Raw genomic sequence first — 13,483 nt, forward strand, 5'->3', positions numbered from 1 at the left:
CGTTGACTTTTTTTTTTAGGAACATGACATCTACATTTTCAGTCGTAATCCGTGAGCCTTGCATCAATCAGTCTTTGCTTTTTTTCTCTTCTCATCTCCTCTCCTTCCCTCCCATCTCCTTCCCTCCCTTCTCCTTACCTCACATATCCAGTCAGACAGCCAGCCGTTCAGTCAGCCAGTCAATCAGCTAGCCGTTCTGCCATACATTCATCCATCCATTCATCCATTCTTCCATCCATCTATGACTCCATTCATACGTCCATCCATCCAGTTGTCTGTCCATCCAGCATCTGATAATACAAACTTCAAATTTACACTCCAAAGTTGAATGAAAGAGTTCAAAGATTTGGATTTTGAACTTGTTGCTCTCGGTGTTGATGATTGACTACAGTCACTGCCCTGATGAGGAAAGCAGGATTCGAGGTCAGCTACCGCAGAAGAAGCACGAGTGTTGAGACTCTGAAGAGCACAGGCTGCCCCCTACTGGCCACCCCCAGTCAAGACTCCAGCTCCCACCAGCTCCTCACCCCCCCCCCCCCCCCCCCCCCAGGGCAGGTTCCTAGACGTCCTCCAGCTACAGTCAACACACGAAGAACAATAAGGCGACGGCACCAAAACAGATATATTGTATATTATTTTGTTTATTTAGGAGGTTTATTATATTTTAGCTTATCATAGATGTAATCTATGTTCTGAGAACTTCTGTGTTATGCCAGGTTGCTTTGCGTTGTCTTGTCCTAAGAATTTCAGTGCCCAGTCTGGCCTTGTGTTGTTCTGTGCTTCTGACAATAAAAGAACTGAACTTTAACATTATGTTCCTGAGTTAGCGGAGCAAAAGATACGTTTGTGAAAACAAATGAGTGATTGTCAAGCGTCCAAATGCAACGTTGTTGAGTTGTGTATGTAATTTCTGTAACCGTCTCAGTTTCCAACGATGGGAGGTGTTGCGTAACCCATGTCTGCTGCGGTGAAGATGATTAATACTATTATACTAAAAATAATAAAGATGGTGATGATGATTAATAGTAATGCTAATAATTACAAAGATGTGTTAAGATGCATGAGTCATCTAATTAAAACCTCTTTCCCTTTCTCTTCACATAGTGAACACATCACAGATTTACAAAATGTACCAACAGCGCACTACTGCACCTCTTGTGCCTTTTCTCCTTCTGACGGTCTTTCATGCGTATGTGCCTGTGTGTGTGTGTACGTGGATGTGTGTGTGTGTGTGTGTACGTGGATGTGTGTGTGTGTACGTGGATGTGTGTGTATATGTGTACGTGGATGTGTGTGTGTGTGTACGTGGATGTGTGTGTATGTGGATGTGTGTGCGTGTACGTGGATGTGTGTGTGTGCATGGGTAGTGTATGTGTGTGTGTGCATGGGTAGTGTATGTGTGTGTGTGCATGGGTAGTGTATGTGTGTGTGTGCATGGGTAGTGTATGTGTGTGTGTGCATGGGTAGTGTATGTGTGTGTGTGCATGGGTAGTGGTATGTGTGTGTGTGCATGGGTAGTGTATGTGTGTGTGTGTGCGTGTGCATGGGTAGTGTATGTGTGTGTGTGCATGGGTAGTGTATGTGTGTGTGTGCATGGGTAGTGTATGTGTGTGTGTGCATGGGTAGTGTATGTGTGTGTGTGTGCGTGTGCATGGGTACTGTATGTGTGTGTGCATGGGTTGTGTACATGTGTGTGTGTATAGGTAGTGTACATGTGTGTGTGTGTGTGTGCATGGGTAGTGCAGGTGTGTGTGTGTGTTCATAATGTCTGTCAGTTCCCTCCTCAATTCCATGCTTCATTACTGAAGCTAATTGAGCTGTTAAGCCACCCTTTGTCTGAACTAGACATCTCTCACTTGCTCTCTGGGCAGCACATGACTTTTGGAAGCAAACTCAGAAACATGCCCATACACACAGACACAGACACACACACACACACACACATATATATACTATCATCGATCTGGCAAGGAGAGGTTGTTCAGTCCTCCTGCCAGTTGGTTCATCCCATCGCCAGTCTGAGTTTGTCACACCATTTGAAACACACACACACACACACAGCATGTCACACCATTTGAACACACACACACACATGTCACAGCATCTGAACACACACACACACACACACTGTGTCACAGCGTATGGTCTTCGCCGTTTGTGTGTCTGCTTACAGTCCTAAATGCTTCTGGGCCTTTAATGACGCCAGCTATGCCAACCAGCCCAGCGGACAGCCCAGCGGACACGGCAAACATGTCAACTGGAACTGAAACTCTGTGCCGTTCGACCGGTCAACCGCTGATCTGAGGTCACGTGTACTGTGAACCACACAGCGAATAATTATTTAGTTTTCGGTTTTGATTTAGCAAGCTAGTTAAGTTGCATTCAACGTTCGAAGTTTATTCACATCAGTCAAACGTTGACCTTGGATTCAGTCAGACATGAGGGAAATGATAGTGTGTCTCAACATTGATGACAGTTAAATTATCTTGATCATCCGCGACAGGTAAATTGTTGTTACGCACTGTATTTCAATTACGTGTCATTGCAGCGCACCAGTCATCTCTAACATGAAGACTCATAATCAATCTGTAATTGCGGCTGGCACGCGCTCCATAAAGCACACAGCAACACTGTAATACACTGGCAAGAGATTCAACTTCCTTCTGTGGAAGACATGAAGATGACTAGTTACGTTCTCAAAAGGTTTGTGGAACTTTGAAAGGGGATGGTATGCTCCTTACATTTTCAAATTCCTGTTTCTGGTGAAGAGATTCTAGACAGATAGATGGATAGGTAGACAATGCGCATTGAATCCTGTCAATATATGTATTCAAAAGAGCTACATATATATGATAGTTATCAAAATATTAGATCTATGTACCTAGGGTATAGATTTCCAATTCTATTCTGCTGACATGGTGCCATTCATGAATTTATAGCGAAGAATCATGTCCATTCTCAATAAGCTTTCACACTCACAACGGCATCATGTAGGTGGCGGAGAGCCACCGACATGATAAAGAAGTTGTGAGGGAGTAAATAAAAGCCATTCAAAGAGTCGTCCATTTTCTTAATTTGTTGCTTTTCCCACGGCCTTGAAAATGCAGAGGACACGATATCCAGGTGTGTTTGTGTAGCACCTTCAAATCTGGAGGCCTGATGGAGGCGGCGTTTTCTATATCTCCCTCCTGATACGGCGTATCTGCCAGGGAATTAATTTACTGTGTTGAAAATGCCGCTTGGCTGGGATGGGGGTTGTGGGAGATTGGTGATGGGGAAGCGGTGATGCCGTGAAACGTCCGTTGCGAATTAGGCTACGTCGTTTGCGATTGCGGGGCTGGAGGTAGGGCGCGGGAGAAACCCAGCGGTCGCCACGGGAAACCCCGGGGGAGTGATTCCGCACGCTATAATTTCACTCTAATTATATTTATCCGACTTTGATGGAAACATTGACATTGACGGACGATGCAGAGTTTCAGGAACACATCACTCTAAAACAACATGATCGGTCGCTTTCAGGAAATATTTCTCAATGGAGATAAAAGCAACAGAAATCCTACCTCAAGAAGAGACGAGTAATTACTAATAGAAGGATTAACGTAGGCCTACTTCATTTAAGTTTTTCGAAGCCATAAAAATGAGGAAATCAATGAAGACTGAGTGGGAATCCTAAAAGGTGAGTCCATGCTGGACTTACAGTGGAGCCATGGCAAATACAAACTCTTTATTTTATACATTACTGATGAGAGAGATAAATTGGGAGCTTGCGGCACTCAATCAGACCTGCCTGGAAGGTACACTAATTTAAGATGTAAATGAAATTTAAATGAGCGCCCCCCCCCTGCAGGCCACGATACTGTAACTACCTTCAACACTCAGATGGCTTATGTTCTTTCAGAAGGCTCCGGGTTTACACACACACACACACACACACACACACACACACAAATTCCGGCCCTATTTGTGAAGTAACTTCCCTCCAATCTCTGTTTATATTCTCGCTCTCTCGACTGTCCCAGATTATCAGCATGTCCAGATGGATATATGTGTGTATGTGTGAGTAGGTGTGTGTATGTCAGTGCTGGAAGCAAACAGGAACAACATAGATTACAACAGCTTTTGTCCGAGAACCAATATGAATCTGAACTCAATTAACACATGGGTATTAGTGTGTATCTGTGTGAGTACTTCACATTACATTTGTGCATTCTGACAAAGTCTTCATGCACACACAGCAATATGCACACAGACAAGTAAACACACACACACACACAACAAAACTCTCCCACAACAGCGTACACACACACACACACACCCTCACAGTAGCAGCAATGTGTGTTCCACCTCACAAAGCAATCTCAGTTTCATCTACCAACCCTGACTGCGCCTGCCTGAATAACTCTCAACCAACAACTAAATAATGTTCCGCCAGGCTAAACTACAACCTCAAAACTGCCAGCATCTCCAGCTTGACTGCAGCCCCAACATCACAATGGAGACCATAGGGCTAAATCATTGGACCAGAGAAAACAAAATCTACCCAATTGTGCAATCTGAAGAGAAAGCTGGCCAAGTTTTATAGAAGAACCTTCAACTTCTTATTAAGATCGACATTCACGATGGTGTGTTTATGCATTGTTTTGAAAACAGCGTCTCAATATGGCAAGCGTCGGGGTATTAAAAGTCAATAAGTCCATTAGCGTCACTTCGAAGTAGCACTGCGACCTTGAAGGAAATGATGACACCATTCTTTTCCAACAGATTATGAGTCAGCAAAGACTCGTATACTGGTAGAGTTTCGGTAATAAGTAACCCTAGCAACACACAAAGTTTCATACCTGTTATTAAACAAAAACTAAAGTTTGAAAATACGGTAAAAAGCTGTGAAATAAAGTGTGTGGAGAACACAAATAAAGTAAGTAGACTTTATTTATATAGCACATTTCATACAAGAATTGTAGCTCAAGGTGCTTTACATAAAATCAATAAAAACAAAAACAAAATTCTTTATGGCGTCATAAAGAATCTACTAATCACCGAAAAATAATATGTTGTACATGTCTGAGATTAATGAACCAGTATTAATCCTTACTCAGGCTTTGTACTTCTTCTAATCCACTACCTCGGGGTTGTCATGTAGCAACCACAATAAAAAAGGGTGATCTATTCCCGTTATCAAAACAACCGACGGGTTTCTTCAACAGTCCGGTCACAGCCTGTACAGACACACGATGTGCAAACAACGATTACAAATCCATCAAAGTCACCTGGAGTCGCCCCCCATGGACCCCCACCCCCCACCCCCCACCCCCCGCTGTCTGCCCCGTTCCGGCCGGCCCTCCCCCCACCCCCTCCCCCTAATAGGTGATAATGCCCGTGTTGGGGCGCCCCGCGGGACAGTGATGGGGAAGATAAAGGTGATATACGAGCCTCCCTCTGTCTGTTTACGGCACAACAAGCCCGAAGCTTCATGAATACAGGCTCGTGGCTGCGCAGGTCATCTCTCTCATTCTTCCTGGGTGACAGTTTGAGGACTCTCAGCTCAGTGACTGCTGAGTAAATTGGAGTTTTGCTCCGTCTAAGTAGGGTGGCAGGGTGAGGGGAGGGGGGGAGAGAGCAACTCTAAAAGCCTGATTAGCCTCTCAGAGTGACACCGGAGCCATTTGTTTGTCGGCGCTGTCCTCTGTGTCGCTTAGTGGGCACGTTTCAGTGTATTCATCCCCGTTAGGGTTAGCCACTTAGCTCGCGCGCTTCATTTATTCTTGATAAACCAAGTCCAAGGTTGTGACCCCAGAGGGCGTACTTGTGAAACGTTTGGGTGATGACTGTAGTCAGTTGGAGCAACCGGCACATCAACAATACAGGAGGGTTGATGAGCATGTGATTCAGATTCACATCATACTGATATGATGATATACGGATGCAAGGCCGTAGCCGTGCAGTCAACATTGGGCGGGGGGACAAATTAAATTTGTTATGATAATTTCGGACAGCGTGTGTGGTTGCCTGTCGTAGCGTAGCACATTTATATTTTTATATCAATATATTGGGGGGGACATTTTGACCAGATTTGAATATATGTATTATGATTACGGCCTTGTACTGATGCGAGGAAAGCTCAGCAGTTTAGCATCTGACGGCAGATCAAGAGTTCGAAGTGTCGAATCACCCTCTCGATAAAAGTGTCCGCTAAATGGACACATCATTATTTTAGTGAACTGAACAACGGCAGCAGGCTAATATAGTGTAATGTGTTTACAAAGATCCTGCTTGTTTGGGTGTTTCAGGCCAGAAAATACTCCATGAAATATTCAGAAGACGGCGTCTCTCTGATCTTGATCCAGCAAGGCTATCATCGTTTCAGAATAGCGCCGTGCTTAATTCCAACCCATTTTCCAGTTCAAAGAAGTGCAATTTGTGTATCATAATTTGCACTCCATTGGCTAAATAATCACCCAGTCTAAATGTTAAATTAAACTGCTGGGTGGTTTTATAATATACATAAAACACACGCCCTTTAAGTATGCAATTAGCCACTATTTGTGTGGCTATGTACGATTAATTTGTTGCGCAATTTGCTATTCACCATCTCTCTTATAAAAGTCGTTAGGTTTAATTCTTTTTTTCACCACTTGCAAAAGTTTCACAGCAGGATAAAGTGTTTTCAGTGATCGTCCTGGAACAGACAATAGTTTTGTGCTAACAAGACAGTATTCAAGCAACAGCATTACATTTACATTTAGTCATTTAGCAGATGCTCTTATCCAGAGCGACTTACAGTAAGTACAGGGATATTCTCCCCGAGGCAAGTAGGGTGAAGTGCCTTGCCCAGGACACAACATCATTTGACACGGGAATCGAACCAACAACCTTCTGATTAATAACCCGACTCCCTAACTGCTCAGCCATCTGACCCCCAGCAGCTGACAACACAAGTTCTTGAGGAATCCTTCACTGTTGTGATGATGTCCGAGAAGAAAGAATCAATGACTTAGGAGAGACTATCAATAAAAAAAAGAAGTTGATGTCTTGGTTCTAATGAGTGAGGGCGAAAGGTTTCAGAGTGACTTATATACACTGGAGGTAAACAAGTGCGAATACTGGGGAGTCAGGTGGCTAGCGGTTAGGGAGTCGGACTAGTAATCCGAAGGTCGCCAGTTCGATTCCCGGACATGCCAACTGACGTTGTGTCCTTGGCAAGGCACTTCACCCTACTTGCCTCAGGGGAATGTCCCTGTACTTACTGTAAGTCGCTCTGGATAAGAGCGTCTGCTAAATGACTAAATGTAAATGTAAATGAATACGGTTTCCACTGAATATTTCCTTTCAGGGCACAGCATGGGGTAACCAAGTTTATATCCTTCAGATAGTTTACATGCCAGTATCGTAAATCATCAAGGTACTGCAAACATCCCACTGTCTCAGCAAATCACACACAGAGGTATACCAGTTCACTAAGTGACCTATTGACCTTGGAAGGACAGATGTGAAGTGTCACCGAAACATCCCTTGTGACCCACAGAATAAGATGAATAAGATGGAAAGGACAAGCTGGGATTCTTCCGTGTTTGTTTACCTGATCGACCTTCAAGTTGTTCGTTTTTAAATCATCCTGGAAACAACAGAATACGGGTTAAAAAAAACATGGAGTCGTGGTCGAGTCAATGTAATCTTTTAAAATATTTTATTGATACGGTTTAGATTGCAACTCAATTCATAAATACAAACTGTTTACAGAAAGTATAATAAATCTAAGATAGTTGACTGACATACTTGGTTGCATTATTAAAATGCTGCCTATATCCATTTGTTTTGCATAGAGTGTGCGAGGATTTGTTATCATGTACATTTACGATGAAAACAAGAAAAGATTCAAACAGGATTTAAAACGTTATGTGTAACAACGATCTCCGAGCTTCGTAAAAATGTGTCAATACAATTGTTTGAAAATAGAAGGCCTTGGAGAAATATTTTTAAAACAGGCATAAAATGACCTGTATTCACACTTAGATACACATTAAATAACAAACCCAGAGCAGGGTGCGAAAATAGTAAGTATTGGGTTCTCTTACATGTCCTCAGAAACATGTTTTACTCCTTTAATTAATGCACTGATCCTTGACATTGCACATTTTTGCGAAGCTGAAATCAGAACATTGAACACCCACACTTCTCGGAAAATAATTAAAACACGTTTTCTCAACACTCAAAATATATGATCTCCAAAGATTTAGTGTTTACACCCATTTCAAATTAATTAAAACAAAAAACAAATTAGAATATTACCAACATTTTTATTTTATTACCACTCAAAAGTCCTGCTTTTCATCCACATCCGTAAAAGTATCAGAGACAATAGCACAGTAGCATTTTGAAAACAAAAACAAAATAACGTATTTTAGATATTGTCGGCAGAATTGAGAGTCAGATCGACATCTGTGTATTTGGATTCAGTGGCTGACTGTGCTGTAGGTGAACTACAGCGTTAGAACCTGCACGGGAACCTGCATGTGGAACCCCGTTCTTGTCTAGGTTTACTGAAGCACCATGACCAGAGAGAAAGCCTTCGACAAGATGGACCCTACAAAACACATTTTCCTTGAAACATCCCCACAGAATGCGCACAAGCACTTCTAAATAATCCGGTTGGAAGTTATGTTTATTTTGTATAATCCAAATTGAAGTTGTGCGTCTCTCGGATAATCCCTACATGTTAGAACTAGGTTTAATTTTTTCAATTCGGTTTCTTGCCGTTCTCTTTCCTGTGAGGCCTCGTGTCTCCCCTCTGTCACAAGGACACATGACTGACTTCTAAAACGGCATTGACCCGCAGTAGCTCTAATGGCAACTCTCATTAAAAGAATCCCAGAGTAGGCCACACAGTCTACATCAAGGGGACGGTTCATGTTCTGTATTTGATCGACCACAAGCTCTGTACTTCAAATTACAGAAAAAAAACTTCCGAGAGGATGTTGGCCCCCTGGGCCGGACAAAGGGAAGTCGTCTGTCTTTAACGAGACTAAAAAACAGACGCTTGGAGAACGTCTTTTGAGCAGGGAGTCAAAACGGCATCTCAGACCTCTGACACGAGGCGGGGCGTGCTTTGATGTGTGTGTTTGTGAGAGAGAGAGACATGGACAGAGAGAGACAGAGAATGAGAGAGCAAGTGAGAGAAACAGAGCGAGAGCGTAAGAGAGAAAGACAAGAGTTAGAAAGAGACCAAGATGGACAGAAAGGTTCTTGAGACGGGCCGTCTTCATCTGTGTCCCAACTCAGAGCCAGACAAACTACACTGCTGCTCAAGCAAATATCCACTAATGAGCATCTCAGTGGCCTTAACATCACAGCCAACAGTCAGAACAGAGCATCAGTCCCTCCGCCCACTCGGCTGACTGGAACGAGTGCCGGAGAGAAGTTTCAACTTCCTTCGGCCGTCATTTGATTCGGTTTCCAAGGAAATGGCCGATGGCAGTTGGCTTTTGAATGAATCAGTGGTTGTTGGTGTTCGTCCAGGTTATCGTGAGATGAAAAGACAAACATATATTGATGTTTGTTTGCTTGTTTCGAGTTTGTAACGACTCTGTGTTTTACGACGGATCACACCAGATCTCAATAATTTGGGTTGGACACATGAACAGGGTGAATATCAGAAATCTATTAGAATTTGAGAAATACAAGGATTTAGTGAGGAATAATATCCTTTTTGCTTATCCAATATAATATGTAGTTTCTTTAATATCTAGTACAGTAGCTTCCTGTTCTGAAACGGTAACCTTTACAAACCTACCATCAAAGCTTCCTAAATACTATATTGCTTTCCTCAGAATGGATAAGAAAGAGAAAAAGAGAGACAGAGAAAAGAGAGATAGTCGTCTGAACTGAAACAAACTACCCCATTTAACAGCCTACAGTCAAACAGGAACCCACACTGAAGCGGATTCCTGGCCAACCCTGTGCTTTGGGGTAAAAAGAAAAAAGAAAAAGAAATCCACAACAAAAAACACTGTCAAATTGAAATCAGCCCCTGAAGAGATTTATATTTTCCTATTTTGTAGTTAAGCACACATACCCAGACAGTACAAGGTGTGTGTGTGTTACCATGGGGACCACCGCCACTTTTTGGTTTGAGATGTCGTTACTCTAAACTTCATTCGTCAAAATACCGTAAAGCAAAACACAATCAATAAAATAGCTGATAACTGAACGATTTCCACACAGCACACACAGGGAATGCAAATACCTTCCCCCAACTGCCCAAAGAATAAATAAAAAAGGGGATTTCTGATCCTAATGTTCTCTACAAACGGGACGAAAAAAGGAACAATAGGCAAAAAACAGCATACAATTCTACAGATGCTAACCTGTCTGTATAACAAGAGTCATAATTATTCAATTAATTTTCCTTTTTTAATACAAAAACAGACAATGATATAAATAATTGTATTCCTCGTAAAAGAGTAATGTTTCGTCTTCATCCAGGACATGCGTGCCCCTCGACGCACACACGTGTGATCGTGTGTATTTACAGTTGGATTCGTATAAAAACGCGATGTTCTAGTTGAAGTACAGCATACCTCCTATCAGGAGTCTTGAGTTTGCCAAATCAATTCACCTTTTCGCCAAGAAACATGGTCCGGGGACAGAAGAGAGCTAAAGAAAAGGTCTCTAGGAGACAGTAGACAGGGGGACGGGGGGTTGGGGGGTAAAAATTCTAGACGGGGGACAGGATTACGTTTAAGCAGTTGGGCGCAGCGGGTGGCGTTTGCATTCCCCATCCTCCACACACACAAACCTTCAGAACAGACCCTGGGGATGGGGGGGGGGGGGGGGGGGGGGGGGGAATCCAACTATCCGTCGACGAAAAAAAGAAATAAGAAGAAAAGTCTTGTGATGTGCTTCTTCTTGCCACAAGTGCATTGATATAAGGCACAGGCACAGTTTTCCCCTCTTTCAACAGAGCGGGCGTCATGAGGTCAATCCCACTAAGAGGAACAACTAGGGTGACCACCAATGGCATCTGAAGTTCATGCAGAACATTTACACAATGTAAAATAGATCCACATACAAGTGTATGTATAGATATATATAAATACACATTTATATATATGTATACGGTGTATATGTACGTGTATATCGTTTCTTTTTGTGTGTGTGTGTGTAGGATGTCTTGGGTTGCAAATCTTTGCTGCATGTGTTGCTTGGTCTCTCTGGGTTGTCGATGACTGACGGTTGACACGGGTCAGTCACCCTGGTAACACGGGTCACCCTGGTAACACGGGTCACCCTGGTAACGAGCAGAGCTCGGCACACAGAAAGACAGAAAGAAAGATGGCCGTCGTGGCCCGTCCTCATCGAAGGTGACGGCGCTGGAAGAGTCGCCAACAGGCCAGTGGAGATAGAAACCATGGGAGAACAACACAGAGACAAAGGGGGGAAAACATTGTGTGTTCCTACGTGGGGGATGGGAAGGTGGAGCGAGGTGGGAGAGGGGGTGTAGGACAGTGTGGGGGGAGAGGGGGTGTAGGACAGTGTGGGGGGGAGAGGGGGTGTAGGACAGTGTGGGGGGTGGGGGGGAGAGGGGGTGTAGGACAGTGTGGGGGGGTGGGGGGGGGGAGAGAGGGGTGTAGGACACTGGTGGGGGGAGAGGGGGTGTAGGACAGTGTGGGGGGGTGGGGGGGGAGGGGGTGTAGGACACTGTGGGGGGGAGAGGGGGTGTAGGACAGTGTGGGGGGGTGGGGGGAGGGGGTGTAGGACAGTGTGGGGGGTGGGGGGGAGAGGGGGTGTAGGGACAGTGTGGGGGGGTGGGGGGAGAGGGGGTGTAGGACAGTGTGGGGGGTGGGGGGGAGAGGGGGTGTAGGACAGTGTGGGGGGTGGGGGTTAGAGGGGGTGTAGGACAGTGTGGGGGGTGGGGGGGAGGGGGTGTAGGACAGTGTGGGGGGTGGGGGGGGAGGGGGTGTAGGACAGTGTGGGGGTGGGGGGTAGAGGGGGTGTAGGACAGTGTGGGGGGTGGGGGGGGAGGGGTGTAGGACAGTGTGGGGGGTGGGGGGTAGAGGGGGTGTAGGACAGTGTGGGGGGTGGGGGGGGAGGGGGTGTAGGACAGTGTGGGGGGTGGGGGGTAGAGGGGGTGTAGGACAGTGTGGGGGTGGGGGGGAGAGGGGTGTAGGACAGTGTGGGGGGGTGGGGGGGAGAGGGGGTGTAGGACAGTGTGGGGGGGAGAGGGGGTGTAGGACAGTGTGGGGGGTGGGGGGGGAGGGGGGTGTAGGACAGTGTGGGGGGTGGGGGGTAGAGGGGGTGTAGGACAGTGTGGGGGGTGGGGGGTAGAGGGGGTGTAGGACAGTGTGGGGGGTGGGGGGGGAGGGGGTGTAGGACAGTGTGGGGGGTAGAGGGGGTGTAGGACAGTGTGGGGGGTGGGGGGTAGAGGGGGTGTAGGACAGTTGTGGGGGTAGAGGGGGTGTAGGACAGTGTGGGGGGTGGGGGGGAGAGGGGGTGTAGGACAGTGTGGGGGGTAGAGGGGGTGTAGGACAGTGTGGGGGGGGTGGGGGGGGAGGGGTGTAGGACAGTGTGGGGGGTGGGGGGTGTAGGACAGTGTGGGGGGGTGGGGGGGGAGGGGGTTGTAGGACAGTGTGGGGGGGGTGGGGGGGTGTAGGACAGTGTGGGGGGGGGTGGGGGGTGGGGGGAGAGGGGCATCAGGACTGGGTGATCACCCTAGTGATTCAGGTACTGAAATTGTCTTGAGGACAGCGAACAGAACATCGTCCCTCAGAGTCTCTGTCAATATCGAGAGGATCCTCTCTCCATTCCTGTCAGAGTGCTCCAAAAAGGAACCGCTAGGTCTGTGTGTGTGTGTGTGTGTGTAGGCGTGAGTGTGTTATGGGGGAGGTGTGTGTGTGTGTGCATTTTCAAGCTTTAATATTAGATAAATCACATGTTCATGTAATTCTGTTTGTGTGTCAGTGCCTATTGTGTGTGTATATATTTGTATTAGTGGTAGCTTCTATTTGTGTGAAGTTGTGTTTTAAAAGCGTTTGTGTGTGGATTTGTATGGTTTGTGTACGAAAGGTTGTGCGTTTATCAGTGTGAGAGTATGTCTGTCAGAAAGTGTGTGTGTGTGTCAGTGTGTGTGTATCCGTGGTGTGTGTGTGTATGTGCGTATCAGTGTGTGTATGTGTGTGTGTGTATCACTGTGTGTGTCAGTGTGTGTGTATTTGTGTATCAGTGTGTGTGTGTATTTGTGTATCAGTGTGTGTGTGCGTGTGTTCTAGAGGCAGACGTTGTTGCTGATCTGGCAGGTGGAGCCGATCCCGGCCTGAGAGAGGAACAGTTTGCCGTTGGGACCCCCCCACACACACACACCTCGAACACGGGCTGCCTGCTCCCCGTGGCGGAGGCCTTGCCCTCCGGCAGACGCAACAAGCGGATCCTCTGGGCGTCCAGGGTGATCTGAGGAACGCACAGAGCACAACACGGGAACCTCCTTACTTTA

At 45.9% G+C, this 13,483-nt stretch overlaps 1 protein-coding gene across 1 annotated transcript in view; it reads right to left on the minus strand.

Moving 5' to 3' along the window:
• Window positions 1-12,683: 12,683 nt before the first annotated feature.
• The window catches only part of sgcd (sarcoglycan, delta (dystrophin-associated glycoprotein)), a gene marked incomplete in the record, with an annotated part of 36,521 nt that continues 35,721 nt past the window's right edge, over window positions 12,684-13,483 (minus strand). The window contains 1 exon segment of the mRNA XM_067229138.1: window positions 12,684-13,193.

The sequence above is a fragment of the Osmerus mordax genome, chromosome 25, assembly GCF_038355195.1.
Source record: "Osmerus mordax isolate fOsmMor3 chromosome 25, fOsmMor3.pri, whole genome shotgun sequence".
Lineage (NCBI taxonomy): Eukaryota > Metazoa > Chordata > Actinopteri > Osmeriformes > Osmeridae > Osmerus > Osmerus mordax.